This window comes from Bos grunniens, chromosome 17 (genome assembly GCF_055505025.1).
Source record: "Bos grunniens cultivar Pamir isolate PY7600 chromosome 17, Bosgru_T2T1.0, whole genome shotgun sequence".
Lineage (NCBI taxonomy): Eukaryota > Metazoa > Chordata > Mammalia > Artiodactyla > Bovidae > Bos > Bos grunniens.
In genome coordinates, this window is record NC_141181.1 from 15,042,695 (window position 1) to 15,060,273 (window position 17,579).

General features: G+C 38.1%; 1 protein-coding gene and 1 long non-coding RNA gene across 2 annotated transcripts in view; both read left to right on the top strand.

The window, feature by feature from the left end:
* The window catches only part of LOC147355054 (uncharacterized), a 258,489-nt gene that overhangs the window by 70,092 nt on the left and 170,818 nt on the right, over positions 1–17,579 (top strand). The window lies entirely within an intron of this gene.
* Positions 1,583–12,487, top strand: LOC147355055 (uncharacterized). Its single transcript, XR_015144183.1, has 5 exons — positions 1,583–2,211; positions 2,891–2,981; positions 7,421–7,459; positions 7,563–7,626; positions 12,463–12,487. It is a non-coding gene; the product is annotated as an uncharacterized LOC147355055 (long non-coding RNA).

Consider the following 17,579-nt stretch of genomic DNA (forward strand, 5'->3'; position numbering starts at 1 on the left):
GCAGAGGCTGTGGCTCTACTTTTCCCCCGATTATGGCCTGTGTATTCTCATCCCAGGAGCCCTGTTCCGTAGGAACAGAGGTTGATCCTGTCTCTGGCTGACCATGCCTCTCCACTGTCTCACCCATACAGGGTGTGGCCATTTGTTGGTCAAGGGCCACTCTGCATTATGAGCCTCTCCCAGAGTCCTGAATAAGGAATGCTCCTCCTAGTCTGTCACTTTCTCCTCCTCCCCCTGCAGAGCCTTGAAGCCAGGAGGTTGGGCACACACCTGATCATTTATCTCCTCTACTTCTTTGTTTTATTTTTTGGCTGCCCTGCGTGCCATATGGGATCTTAGTTCCTCAACCCGGGATCAGACTGGCGCCCACTGCATTGAAATTGCAGAGTCTTAACCACCGGACAACCAGGGAAGTTATATTCCCTATTTCTATTCACATTCTCTCTTTATATTCTCCTCTATTCACATTTCCTCTCATCATATTGGAAAGGACAAGCTTTCCCCCTCTCTCCCTGCCTGATTAAAATATTCTGTCATATCCTTCACTTCTCCAAAGATCACTGTGTCTCTGTTTCTTCAAAGCTGTGATGTAAGTGGGTGTAGGGAGATAGAAAACCTGCTTACCAATAAGCGACATACATAGGAAGATATTTTAAAAATATTATACTTGTCACACTCTGAGAATGGGTGATTGAGATTAGAGCCAGATATACTGAGCTTTCTGTGGCTAAAAAAAAATCTGCATATAATAGTTGCGTGTGAAATGGAAGACTTTAAATTAATGTTTAACCCAATGTCTAGTGATACATGATTTCTCCAGTGATCGGAGTTATTCCTGGAAATGGAGATATACCAGTTTCATTCTGATTTCTGGAACACTTCCCTTAACTCTGGTGTAGTGTGTTTGTACTTCTGTACCGTAGCACTTAACTTTCCTACTGTGATTACCTGTGCCTAAAAGTCTCTCTCTTTTAAATTTGTACGAATTAGAGCAAGGACTTCATTTTTCTTACGTCTCCTCTCACCACGTCTCCAGCAGTCAGTGTAATGCCTGGCGCACAGTGAGTGCTCAGAAGTTGTTGAATGAATGACACCTTTAAACCTATGGTTTAAAAAATGTGTTTCACTTTAAAAGGAGCAATATTATAAAAGACCACAAGATGGGCTCATTACACTGTAGAAGTCTGTAAAACACTCCTGAGTCATGGCATTAACAATTTTCTGCAAAAAATTAGGAAGATTTCATACCTGTTTCTGTATCTTAAAGAGGAACTAAAATGCTTCTAGTGGAAAATCCTGGTAACACTGAGTCATTTCTTTATTCATCTAAAGAATTGTATTAAAGGAAAACTGTAGTGTTATTTAATTATTATTCCCTCTATGGGTTTGAAAAAAAAAAGTTTTATCTTTATCACTCTTTTCATATATTCCTCACTGTAAAGTTGAAAGAAGTGTCTTCCTATTTATGGAATAGCAAATTATATTTCTTCTTCTTAGAATTTAAAATGGTATTTGCCACTATTTTTTCCCCCTTCAAAAGATTAAGCTTACTAAATTGAATAATCCTTTTTTTCTAAACCAGTGCTTCTTGAAAATGGACTATATGCCAGGACAATCTCCATCATTATTTCATTTGATACTTATTAACTCAACAAGGAAACTGAGGCTCTGAGAGTCTGGCCAAAGTCACCCAACTAATGATTACAGCTGCATTCTAGAAGAAGACAGATACAAATCAGATTAAAACAAAAGTAAAACACCATCAAAGAAACAGGAGAATATGAGCTTGCTTGATAAAGTGTGACGATGCCATAGAGTGACTGAGGTACCATAGTAGGCTGGAAGGCCTCTTTGAGGAGGCGACACTGATACCAAGCCAGGGATGATAAGAAGTAGCCAGGTTTTGTAATTCTGGGAATGAGCTTTCCAAGCAGAAAGAACAGCTAGTACAAAGGCTGAGTTTGAGAAGTGATCACTCTCAATTTGGAAGGAAGACAGGCTGTGTGACACTAGAAGATTCATCCAGTATCACTCTTATGTCCTTGCCACAGTTGATACTAGACATCTACTGTCCTGGTTTCACTTGCAGATAAACAGATATGTTGTGTCTTTGCAACAACCCAAGGATTGTCACTTGTTTTAAGGGACTGGCCTCACTGTCGGGAAGAAGGAAGAACTCTTCTGGATTTGGCTGTTCTTTAGCTAAGGAAGGTCAGAGTTATATTCTATCATGATGATTCTAAGCCAAACAGGTCCTCCTGGCCCTACTGAAGTCATGATGAGATTGGAATACTTTTCATATCATCAGTATGTATACATTTAATATCTACTGCCAGGCATAGAGTATAACGCAGGGAACAAAACCAAAGTCCCTTCCTTCAAGGAGCTTGCGTTTGGTGAAGTCATGACTTATGTAACATATACAAGGTTTGCTTCAATTCTTTTTAGTCCAGCCAGTGTTTAAGTTTAGAACTCTTTCATTTGTCGGGTTTTTGAACAAAAAAGGAAATGGCACCGACCGTCAGGATTTCCATTCTCCTGCCGCAGTCCCAATTGGGCTCCTTTTATCGGGAATTTTCCTGAGGATGTGGTGCAGTTATTCCTGCCTACAGACATCCAGAGCATTACTTCTGACATCAGCAACCAGACAGATACAGTGGCTTATTTGTACTGTCCTGGTCTCTAAGGCTGGTTCAGATGTACATGGTGCCCCCTTACTCACTTCCTAGATCCATCCATCAGTTCAGGTCCTGCCTTCATGATCCATGTCCCCTTAAGTCTATATTAAGAGAAGCAGAAATTTATCCCTTAATGACTCACACCTAAAACTCAGTGGACTATTGATTATTATAGACTCAACTACTTTTTCTGAAATCTTGCCATAATTTAGGCTACGGAGAAGAAACAATCAGAAAAGAAAAACCAAAATGCATTCCCACACTGACCTTTGGATGTGAGGAACAATGTCATTTGCAAAGATGGTATAGTATATACCATACGTTGTCTATCCATTCATCTGTCGATGGACATTTAAGTTGTTTCCATGTCTTGGCTATTGTAAATAGTGCTCCTATGAACACAGGAATGCATGTATCTTTTCGAATTATGGTTTTGATTGGGTATATGCCTAGTAGTGGGATTGATAACTCTATTTTTAGATTTTTTAATGGAACCTTCATACTGTTTTACATAATGGCTGCACTAATTTACATTTCCACCAACGGTGTAAAAGGATTCCTTTTTCTCCATATTCTTTCCAACATTTATTATTTGTAGACTTTATAATGATGTTTATTCTGACTGGTGTGAAGTACTATCTCATTGTAGTTTTGATTTACAATTCTTTAGTAATTAGCAGTGATGAACATCTTTTCATGTGTCCATTGGCCTTCTGTATGTCTTCTTTGGAGAAATATCTATTTAACTCTCTGCCCATTTTTCTATTGGGTTGTTTTTTGTTGTTGTTGCTGAGTTGTAGGAGCTGCTTGTATATCTTGGAAATAAGTCCTTGTCAATCATATCATTTGCAAATATTTTCTCCCAGTCCATAGGTTGTCTTTTTGTTTTGTTTATGATTTCCTTTGCTGTGCAAAAGCTTTTAAGTTTGATTAGGTCCCATTTGTTTATTTTTGCTTCATTTCTTTGCCTTGGGAGGCTGACCTAAGAAAAAACTGATACAATTTATGTTAGAGAATGTTTTGCCTAAGTTCTCTTCTGACCTCACTATTTATCTTGTTGATCCATTGAGTTTAAAAGCCAAATCTAAGGTCCAGGATGTCTCCCATGGGAAAAGATCCAGAAATGATCAGAAGAGGTTCTGAAATAAGTACACACGGTATTGATTGTGTTAATTCTTAGGTCACACTTTCTAAAAAAAATTCACCCCCTGTTTCACAGTCCTTCTTGGATTACGCAACTCAGTTAATTAAAGAGGATTATGTACGGATTCCAGTAATCCTATTAACACAATGGCAATAATATGAAAAGCTTGAAATCTAAATACTTTTTGTTTTTATTATTATCAAGTTTCCACCGTGAAATTAAAACCCTTAACGTGAAATCTTCCTTCCCGTTTCTTCTTATTTTGCTGCTGGAACTTACACATTCCCAACAAAATCTTCAAAGGCTCTAAACCCAGCTCTCATGCACGTCCAAAGTTCAGAAAGTTACATGAGAACATTCCCACTGCAACCTTATACCCAGAATTTTATGAGCCAAATACAGTAAGTGCAAATTTTGCTTCATAATTTAGATCTTCTCAACCTCGTAGTTCTGAGACTCAGAAATGGTTGTGGTTTTGTGCGTGTTCCTGACATACAGGAAGAGGCCAGGTGTGCACTTCCTAATACATTGCAGACTACAGTTACCAGAGGGAATTGGTGGGGAGATGACTGCCTAGCCAGCATGTGAGGCCACTCTACTCATTTCATGTTAAATCACAGAATGCCCACCAACTGGAGATGCTGAACTGTGTTATGGAAGAAGATACCTCTTCTGCATCTCCTTAGGTGTGGAAATAATTCCTCATCTCCAGCCTACAGAGACCATCATTATAAAACAAATTTAGCTTGCTGCTCATAAAGTAGTTGTTATCATGTATTTATTGAGCATAAGCTAAATACTGGTATGTAAAGGTGGACAAAGCAGACCTGATTCTAGCACTCACCAAGCTTGAAGTCTAGTGGTAGACATAGACACTGAGTAAGTGACAAATGAAGTTATAATTAAAAGTTATCGTAAGTGCTTATAGAAGAAAAACTTCTAAAAGGTGACATTTAATCTGAGACCTGAATGTGATGGGTGGAAAGGCACTAGTCAAGGGGAAACTTTTAGGAAGAGGATCCTAGGCAGTAGAAGGAGCATCCAGTGAAGAAGAAATAGTGATTGCTTAGATCCTGAGGCAACACATAGGTCTCAGTTTTTGAGGACTCTCAAAACTGTGTTCTGGAGCCTGATGAGTGAGAGAAAGTGTGGTTTGTGTGTTTGGAAGAGAGTTAAGGAGGGCAGACAAATTGTATAGGCTCTATTGGCCTTAAACCAACTTAAGAATTTTAAATTTTATTCTAGGTACAATGAGACACTATTGAAGTATTTTCAAAACGGGAGAGTCATGATCTAATGTACATTTTAAAAGTATCACATGGAACCTGTTTGGAGAATGGTTTGGATGGTGGCCCTAGTCAAAGCGGACAAGCTAGTTGGGAAACTGCTACAACCTCCTGTTACAGAAGGTCAAGGTCATGACTCTTAGACTAGAGTCATGACAATAGAAATTGAGGGAATCACATGGATTTGAGATACATATTTGTAAATAAGATCAACAGGTTTCAGTGATGGATTGAATATGGTTGGATAGGTAGTGGTGGTGTTTAGGGATCAGGATAAAGACTTTTAGTTGAAGAGATTGTGAAGATAAGGTAAGAGTTCAAGTTAAGAAATTGTAAGCTTGAAATGTCTGTGTTACATCACAGGGACATAAGAAGCAGAAAACTGAATGCACTAGATAAACTAGTCTGGAGTTCAGGGGAAAGATTTGGGCTAGAGATTTAAACTTGAGATCACAGGCACATATACTTTTTTTTTCATGTTTTATTTTAAAATAATTTCAGATATACAAAAAAAAAAAAAAAAAAAAGTACCAAAAAATCTTGTATACATTTAGGTTTCCTAAATGTTACAATCTTACATAGCCATAGTACAATTATGAAAGCCAGGAAATTACCATTCACACAGCACTATCTAATAACAAACATTATCCAGAGTTTGTTTGCCAGTTGTCCAACTTGTGTCCTTTTTTTTATATCCAAATCTAGGATTACACATTGCATGTAATCGTCGTATCTACTCAGTCTCCTTTCATCTAGAACGATTCCTTTGTTGTCATGACCATGACATCCTTAAAGAGTGCTGGCCAGCTGGCCAGTTATATTGTAAAATGTTTCTTAATTTGCGTCCTTAGAGTCCTCGGAGAAGGCAATGACACCCCACTCCAGTACCCTTGCCTGGAAAATCCCATGGATGGAGGAGCCTGGTGGGCTGCAGTCCATGGGGTCGCTAAGAGTCGGACATGACTGATCGACTTCACTTTCACTTTCATGCATTGGAGAAGGACATGGCAGCCCACTCCAGTGTTCTTGCCTGGAGGATCCCAGGGACGGGGGAGCCTGGTGGGCTGCCATCTATGGGGTCGCACAGAGTCGGACACGACTGAAGTGACTTAGCAGCAGCAGCAGCAAAGAGTCCTAACCAATGTAATGAGTAGAAGGGTAGCTTTATAAACACCCACTAAAATATTAGATGCTGTCAGAGAAAGGCCTTCCTGCTTTGAACTCTGAGAATTCCTGCTGCCATGCTAGTGAAACAGGAGGGAATGGGGCAGGGCACACCCTTTAAAAGAATGATGTAGCCATAGGACACGATATAAATGGTTAGAATCAACTAGGTCCACCATGGTGGACAAGACTTCCACTAGAACTTGAGCCTTAGTATGTGCTCATTGTGACAAATCAACAAGCTAAATGACACAACCACAGGTCCCTTGATGGTTCCAAGGTCAAACATAAAATGTCAACAGTGGGTGGCGGCCCAGTTGCTGGAAAAATCCCCACCCTTGCCTTCTGAAATGGCCTGTACTCCCTGGAGTGTGCATGTGTGTGTGCCAAGTTGCTTCAGTCGTGTCTAACTCTTTGCAACCTGTGTGTTTCTTTCAAAATAAATCTACTTCCTGCCTGTCACTTTGTCTCTGACTGAATTCTTCCTGCTCTGGGGCGTTAAGAACCAGAGCTTCATTAAGTCCCGAGACCAGGTGTGATCTCAATTAAAAGATTGTAGGTTCGAGTCTCAATTTGAGTTGCATGGTTTCACTAATGGACTAGGGTGGGGGTGAGGGGTAGAGATCCTTAGTGGGGAGAGGATGGGAGGATGGGGAACACAGAAGCAGTGTAGCCCAAAACCCTCTTTGCACAACAGATTCTGAAGCAGGCCTGAATGAACATTGGGAATATGTTTTGACTTTTCATGAATTTCAGAATTTTGACTATTACAAATTATTAGACTATTCTTGGAACTGAAGTGACCAAAAGATTTTTATCATTTGTGATATAGGGAAGCAAAAATTGCTGTTCCCAAATGTGTCTCTTTGGCATGAAGATTATTTAGGCTGATTTTTTTAAGAAACAGAAGGCTCTGGAAGTCTTGCTTTTTACCTCCTCCATAGTTGCCTAAAGAATTTGATAGGATAGAGCTATCTCCAGAGATACTTGAAAAGAATTCAGACTAGGTGTGGACCATAAAGATCAGAGTTCATTCTGCGTACCATTTTCTTCCATCTCCATGCAGTTGCCTTCTTCCTCTTTCAAGTCCCAAAGTCCCACTAGCCCTGATATCTTTTTCTTTTCTTCTTCTTCTTTTTTTTTTTAAGCCGAAGATGATACTTCAGGTGAGGATTTCAGCCATTTTGGTGAGTTACTCAGTTTTCCTAGGTCCTTCCCATGTATACATGTTACTAAATTTCTGTTTGATTTTCTCCTGTTCATCTGTCTCATTGTCAATTTAATTCTTAGACCATCCAGAAGAACCCAGAATGGTGGAGGAAATTTTCTTCCTCTCTGACAGATGAAGGAAAACGTGAGTTTTGTTACAGAATTTATTGTAAAGAACTCACTTAATAAAATTTTAATGGGCAAGAAGGGGGTACAATTATTTGTTTGTATTCCAGTTTTTTTAAATAGTTAAACATATTTGCAAAGAAAAAGGCTAAAAATTCATAAGCTAAGTAGGCATCTAAAATTTTTAAAAGAGAAAAATAGAGTAAGCCCAAATGACATAGAAGAAAGAAAATAATAATGATATGAGCATGATTAAAGAAATAGAAATTAAAAAGCAATATAAAATTGACTAAAAAGCTAAATGTCAGATGGAAAATACTAATAAAATAACTTTTTATAAGACTGAATAAATAAAGAGAAAGCACAGATAAACAATATTAGGCATTAAATAACAGGCATCACTACATGTAAAAGCTTAAGAAGAAGAGAATGTTATAAACAGACATGTTAATGATTGAAAAAGAGCTGAAATACTTTTCTAGAAAATAGATTCAAAAGAAATTATAAAACACACTAAAGCACTGAATGAACATTCACATATTGATGCTCAACAGTGGCAGTCCTTTTTTCTATCAAAACAAATGCCATGATTCTTAGAGCATCAAATATTTCCACACCAATTGACATGTTTGTATCTCAACTAATGGCAGTCTTCTCTGAACCTTTTATAGCTAAATTTTATGAAGCTTTTAAGGAAAACAATAATCCCAATCTTATAAGACCTGTTTATTAACATATACAAGAGTAGAAGAGGGCGTACCCCTCACTTCCTTTCAGGAGGCCAGGTAATCGTGCTACCCCAAAAAAGTAGTATAAGAAAGGACAATTAAAGGCTACTCTTATTTATGAACAAAGTTATAATAATCTAAATATAATATTCCTAAAGTAAATCTACCACTGAATTAAAAAAAGAAATATCTTAACCAAGCAAGAATCATCTCACGAATGTAAGGATGATTCACTAACTGAAATTTTATAATTTAGCGTAATCACAGATGAAGCAAGGTTAAAACTCAATATAATAGCTGTTGTATCCTGTATTGCTGTTGTAAAGAAATCACCACAAATTTACTGTCTTCAGATAACACAAATTTAGTATCTTATGTTTCTTTGAAAGTCAGAAGTCCAAAGTCAGTCTCAGTGTGCTAAAATCAAGGTGCTAATAGGACTGCATTTGTTCTGGAGTCTTTAGAGGAAAATTCGTTCCCTTTCTTTTTCTAGCTTCTGGGAGCTGCTCACATTCTTATGGCCTTATGGTCTCATCTATCTTCAAAGCCAGCAGTGTAGCCTATTTCAATCTCTCTCTCTCTCACCCTAATGCTCCTGACTCCCTTTTATAGGGATCAGTGTGATTACATCTAATTCATCCAACTATTTTAGGACATTTTCCCCATCTCAGAATTTTTTTTTTTTCTTTTTAATTGAGGAATTGTTGCTTTACAATATTGTGTTAGTCTCTGCTGTACAACACAGCGGATCAGCCATGTATAGACATATATCTCATCCCTCTTGAACTCCACCCCCACTCCCATCCCACCCCTCTAGGTCACCACAGAGGTCCGAGCTGAGCTCCCTGTGCAGCAGCCTCCCACCAGCTCTCTCTTTTACACATGGCAGTGTATATATTGTCAGCGTTACTCTAAATTCGTTCCACTCCCCCTTCCTGTCCCTTCACCTGTGTCCACACGTCTGTTCTGTACATCTGCATCTCTATTCCTGCCCTGCAAATAGGTTAATCTGTACCATTTTTCTGCAAAGTGCCTTTTATTATATAAAACAAAATATTCACGGGATCTGGGGTTTAGTTTAGAATGCAGCCATCTATTGGGGGTTATTATTCACTCTACTACACCTTAGAAAAATAATTTGATAAAACTTAACATGAGTTCCAGAGAAGGCAATGGCACCCCACTCTAGTACTCTTGCCTGGAGAGTCCCATGGACAGAGGAGCCTGGTAGGCTCCAGTCCATGGGGTCGCTAAGAGTCGGGCACGACTGAGCGACTTCAGTTTCACTTTTCATTTTCATGCATTGGAGAAGGAAATGGCAACTCACTCCAGTATTCTTGCCTGGAGAATCCCAGGGACAGAGGAGCCTAGTGGGCTGCCCGTCTATGGGGTCGCACAGAGTAGGACACGACTGAAGCGACTTAGCAGCAGCAGCAGCAGCAACATGAGTTCATCATTTTAAAATAAACAACAACGATAGAAAAACTCAGCAATAGAAATAGAACTGTATCTTTAAGAACATTTTTGTTTTTTAAGATCAGGAACTATGTAGGAATTCTCATTATTATTGCTTCTACTCAATATTGTGCTGGAGGTCTGAACCAATGAAATAGATACAATAATGAAATAAATGGTAAAGCACTAGACAGAAATAAGAAAAAAAACTGTTGATGAAGAAATTTCCACCAGAGAAAACTTAAGAATATCTCAGTTCAGTTGCTCAGTCGTGTCCAACTCTTTGCAGCCCCATGGACTGCAGCACGCCAGGCTTCCCTATCGATTACCAACTCCCGGAGCTTGCTCAAACTCATATCCATCTACTCGGTGATGCCATCCAACCATCTAATCTTCTGTCATCCCCTTCTCCTCCTGCCTTCAATCTTTCCCAGCATCAGGGTCTTTTCCAGTGAGTCAGCTCCTCCCATCAGATGGCCAAAATACTGGAGTTTCACCTTCAGCATCAGTCCTTCCAGTGAATATTCAGGATTTATTTCCTTTAGGATGGACTGGTTGAATCTCCTTGCAGTCCAAGGGACTATTAAGAATCTTCTCCAACACCATAGTTCAAAAGCATCAATTCTTTGGTGCTCAGCTTTCTTCATAGTCCAACTCTCACATCCATACATGACCACTGGAAAAACCATAGCCTTGACTAGACGGACCTTGTTGGCAAAGTAATGTCTCTGCTTTTGAATATGCTGTCTAGGTTGGTCATAGCTTTTCTTCCAAGGAGCAAGCATCTTTTAATTTCATGGCTGCAGACACCATCTACAGTGATTTTGGAGCCCAAGAAAATAAAGTCTGTCACTGTATCCTTTGTCTCCCTATCTATTTGCCATGAAGTGATGGGACCAGATGATCTTAGTTTTCTGAGTGTTGAGTTTTAAGCCAACTTTTTCACTCTCCTTTTTCACTTTCATCAAGAGGCTCTTTAGTTCCTCTTCACTTTCTGCCATAAGGGTGGTATCATCTGCGTATCTGACGTTATTGATATTTCTCCCGGCAGTCTTGATTCCAGCTTATGCTTCATCCAGCCCGGCATTTCGCATGATGCACTCTGCATGTAAATTAAATAAGCAGGGTGACGGTATACAGCCTTGATGTATTCCTTTCCCAATTTGGAACCAGTCCGTTGTTCCATGTCTGGTTCTGACTGTTGCTTCTTGACCTGCAGGTCAGGTGGTCTGGTATTCCCATCTCTTTAAGAATTTTCAACAGTTGATTGTGATCCACACAGTCAAAGGCTTTGGTGTAATCAATAACAGGTAACTATTAGACCTAATGAGAAAATCTGCAAAGTTCCTGTATACAGATGAATTTGCTTTTGTTCCTGTACATCAGAAGTAAGCAAATAGAATATGCAAGACATAATTTTTAAAGTTCATTCAATCCCTACCTCATGTCATACACAAATATGAATTCCAAGTAGATAAAGGACATATATTTAACACAAAACTGTGAAACTTTTCAAAGGCAATGTGAGAAATTAGGTTTATAATATTGGAGTAGGGAAGGAGTTCCTAAATAGGATACAAAAAAATGCAACCTACAGAGAAAAAGACTAAATTTATTCACTTTATATGATGAACTTCTTCATCAAAAGACACATGAAGGGAACATAAAAAGTCATAGTGGGAAGATAATTTTCAGTATTTTCAATATCAGATATAATTGAAACAGGATTAATATTCAGAATACATAGTGATTTCCTAGAAATCAACAAAAAAGAGAGATGCAGTTTTGAAAAATAAGCAAATTTTTAAACAGACATATCACAAAAGAGGAGATCCAATAGGCCAATATACTTATGAAGAAGGTGCTTAGCTCAGAATTAAAGAACTACAAATAAAACTGCAATCAGATACCATTCTATAGTTAACAAATGAGCAAAAATTAAAAAGCCTTATGCTAAGTGTTATCATTAATATGGAGCAGCAGAAATTCTCAATGTTGGCATCTAAAATGATACACTACTTAATAATAGTTTTCAATTTAAACATAAGTAGACACTGTGATTCAGCATTTCCACTCCTAGGCATAGACTTTAGAAAAACTAGTACAGTTCCCTGAAGATATACATATAACATTGTTCATACCAGCAGTTTCTGTATAATAGTCCTGAACTGAAAGCAACCAAAATGGCCATCTACAATAGAAGAGGCAAAATTTAGCATGCTCACTCTTGGAAACACTCCACAGCTATGACAGTTATTGAACAATCATCACATGTACCAATATGGTTCAGTTGAAAAACATGATTTTGACTGAATGAAGTGTAGAGAATACATACAGCATGATTTTATCTTACTGAGTTGAAAACCATCAAAACCTGATCAGTATATTGTTCACAGATATGTAAATAACTGATAGCACTGTAAAGAAAAACACTGAATGTCTAACAAAATTTACAATAGAATTTATAACTGTGAAAGACGAAGGGAGAAATAAGATCATGGAGGTAAGATTCCACACGAGATTCTGGTTAAGTCCTGGTTCTTGTGGGAAAAGAAGTAGATGGTTTTTTTTATATTGCTGTTTTTACAGTGTTCAACATCTACAATGTTTCACACATTTTCTGTTTATATATTTCTTCCTTTGTTTCTTTCATATCCACACCCACACTCAAGGAACTCCATTCATGTTAGCAATAAAAACTAAAAATTACTTAGGAGTAAATCTGCAGAAGCACGTGTAACTTTTATGGAGAGAATTTTGAAACTTTCTCGATGGGCATACAGTGAGAAAACGAGCAACTGTGGCACTGGGACTCAGTTTGGTGAGTGAAAAGGTGGTGATTCTTCTCAAATTAATTTTACATTTATGCATTTTCTTTGTTTTTCTTTTGGTGGACTTTTGATAAGCTGACCGTAAACTCTGTGGAAAGATAAAGGACCTAGACTTGCCAATGTAAATGGAGGCACAGGGTAAGGAATGAACTGGGAGAGAAGCATTGACTTAGATGCACTACCGTGTGTGAAACAGCTAGCTAGTGGGAAGCTGCTGTATAGCACAGGGAGCTCAGTTTGGTGGTCTGTGATGACCCAGAGAGGTGGGATGTGGGGGTCATAGGGAGGCTCGAGAGGGATGGGGTATATGTTCACATATAGCTGATTCACTTTGTTGTACAGCAAATTAGTTTCTAATGCAACGTTATAAAACAATTACACTCCAATAATGAAAATAAAATGAAATAAAAATTTAAAAAATTCACACACATGTATTAATCTATTTTGTTTCTTAAAAAAGAAAAAAAAAAACTGGGGAATGAAGAAATCGAGATAACATTTGTAGACAAGCCTTTTGAAAAGGCCATATAGAAGAGCAGGAACACAATTTGTCAATACTTGCTCTGGTACACAGAAACATTTCAGCTCATGGATCAGCTGGTCCCTGTGAAATTGAGACATAGCTTATGACACAGATAATCAAGCCCAGGCTTTTCCAGCCTTGCCTGGTCATGAGAATTGCCTCAGATGGTTGTTAAAACTGCAGATTCCTTTGCAACATTTTAGCCCCACAGAATCAGACTCTCCAAAGGAGGATCCTGGGAACCTATATTTTTAATAGCCTGCCCAGGTGGTTTTTCTGATTTGGCATGGTTGTGTATCACTGAGAACTCCCTTAAAGAATAATTGTTAGTATACTGTACTGGTGTTTTTCTTTCTGGCTTACTTCACTCTGTATAATAGGCTCCAGTTTCATCCACCTCATTAGAACTGATTCAAATGTATTCTTTTTAATGGCTGAGTAATACTCCATTGTGTATATGTACCATAGCTTTCTTATCCATTCATCTGCTGATGGACATCTAGGTTGCTTCCATGTCCTGGCTATTATAAACAGTGCTGCGATGAACATTGAGGTACATGTGTCTCTTTCAATTCTGGTTTCCTCAGTGTGTATGCCCAGCAGTGGGATTGCTGGATCATAAGGCAGTTCTGTTTCCAGTTTTTTAAGGAATCTCCACACTGTTCTCCATAGTGGCTGTACTAGTTTGCATTCCCACCAACAGTGTAAGAGGGTTAGCATATATATGGAATTTAGAAAGATGTAACAATAACCCTGTATACGAGACAGCAAAAGAGACATTGATGTATAGAACAGTCTTTTGGACTCTGTGGGAGAGGGAGAGGGTGGGATGATTTGGGAGAATGGCATTGAAATATGTATAATATCATATATGAAACGAGTCACCAGTCCAGGTTCGATGCACAATCCTGGATGCTTGGGGCTGGTGCACTGGGATGACCCAGAGGGATAGTATGGGGAGGGAGGAGGGAGGAGGGTTCAGGATGGGGAACACATGTATACCTGTGGTGGATTCATTTCAATATTTGGAAAAACCAATACAATATTGTAAAGTTTAAAAATAAAATAAAATTAAAAACACACACACACACACACAAAATTTTATTAAAAAATAAAAAAAAAAGAATAATTGTTGTTAGAAAGAAACAAGTGATAAAACACAGTTGTAAAAATTTATACATAGTTTTAAAGTAATAGTAATCATTTTAGGTAGTCATGTATGGATGGGATCATTCCAGTAGTCATGTATGGATGTGAGAGTTGGACCATAAAGAAGGTTGAGTGCTGAAGAATTGATGCTTTCAAACTGTGATGTTGAAGATCTTGAGAGTCCCTTGGATTGCAAGGAGATCCAACCAGTCCATCCTGAAGGAAATCAGTCCTAAATATTCATTGGAAGGACTGATGCTGAAGCTGAAACTCCAATACTTTGGCCACCTGATGGGAAGAAATGACTCACTGGAAAGACCCTGATTCTGGGAAAGATTGAAGGCAGGAGGAGAAGGGGTGACCAAGGATGAGATGGTTGGATGGCATCACTGACTCAATGGATATTAGTTTGAGGAAGCTCTGGAAGATGATGAAGGACATGGAAGCCTGGCATGCTGCAGCCCGTGGGGTTGCAAAGAGATGGACATGAATGAGCAACTGAACAACAAATCATTTAGGAAAAAATGTATTTCCCATAAAGGAGAATTATTTCTGCAGAAGTTTGAAACTTGCTTTAGTTACTAAGAGACTCTTTTAGGAGAATGTTTTATAAGTGTGTCTAACTTGACAAAATAAAAAAAGAAATGTACAAATCTTTAGAGGAGCAGTAAATATTTAATTCCATTTACTTAGGCTCTCCAATTAGGAGACCATTGGATTAGTTATGTTTTTCTTTTCTACATTTTAATGGGAGGAGGTGTGAGACAAACTTTGGTTTGTGGTTCTGCCCAACACAATTTGTGATTCTTCTGCATTTGTTGCGTTCTAGGGAGAAGCTGGTCTAGGATGTGGCAACATTTATAATTGATAGGTTTCTCACTCTTCTGAATTCCCATAGCCCTCCATTTGTGACTTTCGTTAGAGAGTGTTTTTGATTGTCTTTTCAACTGCACAAATAATATGTGAATACAGCCTCACTATAATTGATTCAAGTAATTCAAAATTAATTAATAATTAAATACTTACTAGATGAATTCTCTGTGCCTGCTTGGTGTGATTTTTGATGGGTTTCCTAATTGAATTCTGAGAATTCTCACCATTTTATGAATTATGCACAATAATTATTTCACAGAAGGAGAATCTGGATTTGTACATTTGGAAGGCAGCAGAATCAGAATTTGACCCCATGTAATTTGACTCCGAAGACTGTTACATACTCTGAATTTCTCTTCAGTCTACTCATCAGCAGTGCGTGGAGAGAGGCCTCCATGGGCCCCATGCTACTGCCTCTCTTCCCACCACAGATACTGTCAGATCTGTGGTGGGGATGATGTCAGATATCACCATCCTTGCAGCTTTTTTGCCAGGTATGAATATTTCTGTAGGATAGACTCTATGAAATGATATTGCTTATGAAACTATATGAACAACTTTGATCGATCCTGCTAATTTGTATTCAACTGGCCAAACAATTCATTTGGGGTTTTCCATAAGATGTTACTTACAGTATACTTCAAATACTTTTTAAAAAACAATTTAATTGAAGGATAATAGCTTTACAACATTATGTTGATTTCTGCTGTACAGCGTGAATCAGTTATAAGTACACATATGTCCCCTCTCTCTCGAGCATCCCTCCCACGCATCACCATCCCGCTCATCTAGGTCATCACAGAGCACTGAGGTGAGCTCCCTGTGCTGTATGGCTGCTTCGCACTAGCTAGCTATTCTACGCACGGTAATGTATATTTGTCAATGCTCCGCTCTCAATTTGTCCCACCCTCTACTTTCCCCATTGTGTCCACAAGCCCATTCTCTCTGTCTGCATCTCTATTCCTGCCCTGCAAATAGGTTCATCAGGACCATTTTTCTAGATTCCATATATCGGTTCAGATCAATGACTCAGTCATGTCTGACTCTTTGTGGTCCCATGGACTGCAGCATGCCAGGCTTTTGCAGTATGAAAAGGCAAAAAGATTCCGTATATAGGCGTTAATACACAATCGAATACTTTTAGTACTTCAAAAATTCTGTGGTTTATACTCCCAAACTTCACGACATGCCCATTTTTCCGTATCCTCACCAGCACTTGATATTCCACATCTCTGTAAATTTTTGCCAATCAGATAAATTATATTTAATTCTCTTCCTTTCCTTTTTGTATTTTGTGTTCACTGCTCTATGTCTACTTGCTAGGGCAGTGGCTATCATAGAGGAAGACTCAATAACTACTGGTTGAATGAATGGAAGAATGAATGTGTTGGTCATCGGTATCTCTTATAGTTTGTCAGTTCATCTCTTTTGCCCATGTTTATATTGGGTTATTTTCCTTCTTATGTTTAATCAGAACTTTTTATACGTTTTATTCTCAATAATGATCATTGTTTGTTATATTCTGCAAATGTTTTTTCTCATCTGTTGCTTGTTTTTAACTTTGTTCATGATGGTATTTTTATTCAGAAGATCTTATTTGTAGAATATTAAATTTTGGCATCTTTTCTCTATGCTTGGAAAGACCTTTTCTATTTTTTTAAATTAGTTTTTTTTTTTTTTTTTTTTAGTCTTTTGGCTATGCCTTGCAGCATGTGGGATCTTAGTTCCACAAGCAGGGATCAAAACCACATCCCCTGCAATGTGAGTGTTGAGTCTGAACCACTGGGCCAGCAGGGGAGTCCTGGAAAGGCCTTTTCTAGAAGCAAAGATTGTAAGAATGTTCTAATAGAAATTTTGCTAATACATGTATAGTTTTGCTTTATGATTCTTAGATTCATCTGATGTGTTTTAATGTGTTTTTATGTTCAGATAAAGTCTGTCTTTAAATTTTCCTAGATAACAATCAATAGGTAGTCCTTTCTTCTGTTGGGATTTGAAGTATAATCTTTTACATAATTAAATTTACATATACTCATGGAACTATTTCTGGACTCCCTCACATGGAATTTCTAACTTTTAAATTTTTATGTAATTGTTTATCTTTGGATGTTATATATATATTTGGGGGGAAAAGACTAATTTTCTTGAATACAGGGATTCCACCTCATTTATTATTCATTTTTAAAATGCTTTATAGGATCTAGGGCAATTTCTAAAATGTGACATGCTCTCAGCGAACATTTATTGAGTGAATCATAGAAGTAGTTGAGGAAGTTGGAGATTGTAGGAATTGTGTCTTTTTTTTTTTTTAAAACTCAGGCATCATCTGTTCCCTGGTTGGGTCAGGGAGGAGGATTCTGATAGACAGAAGTCTATTGATTGATAAGAAAGGCCATGAAAAGCTTGCCATGCA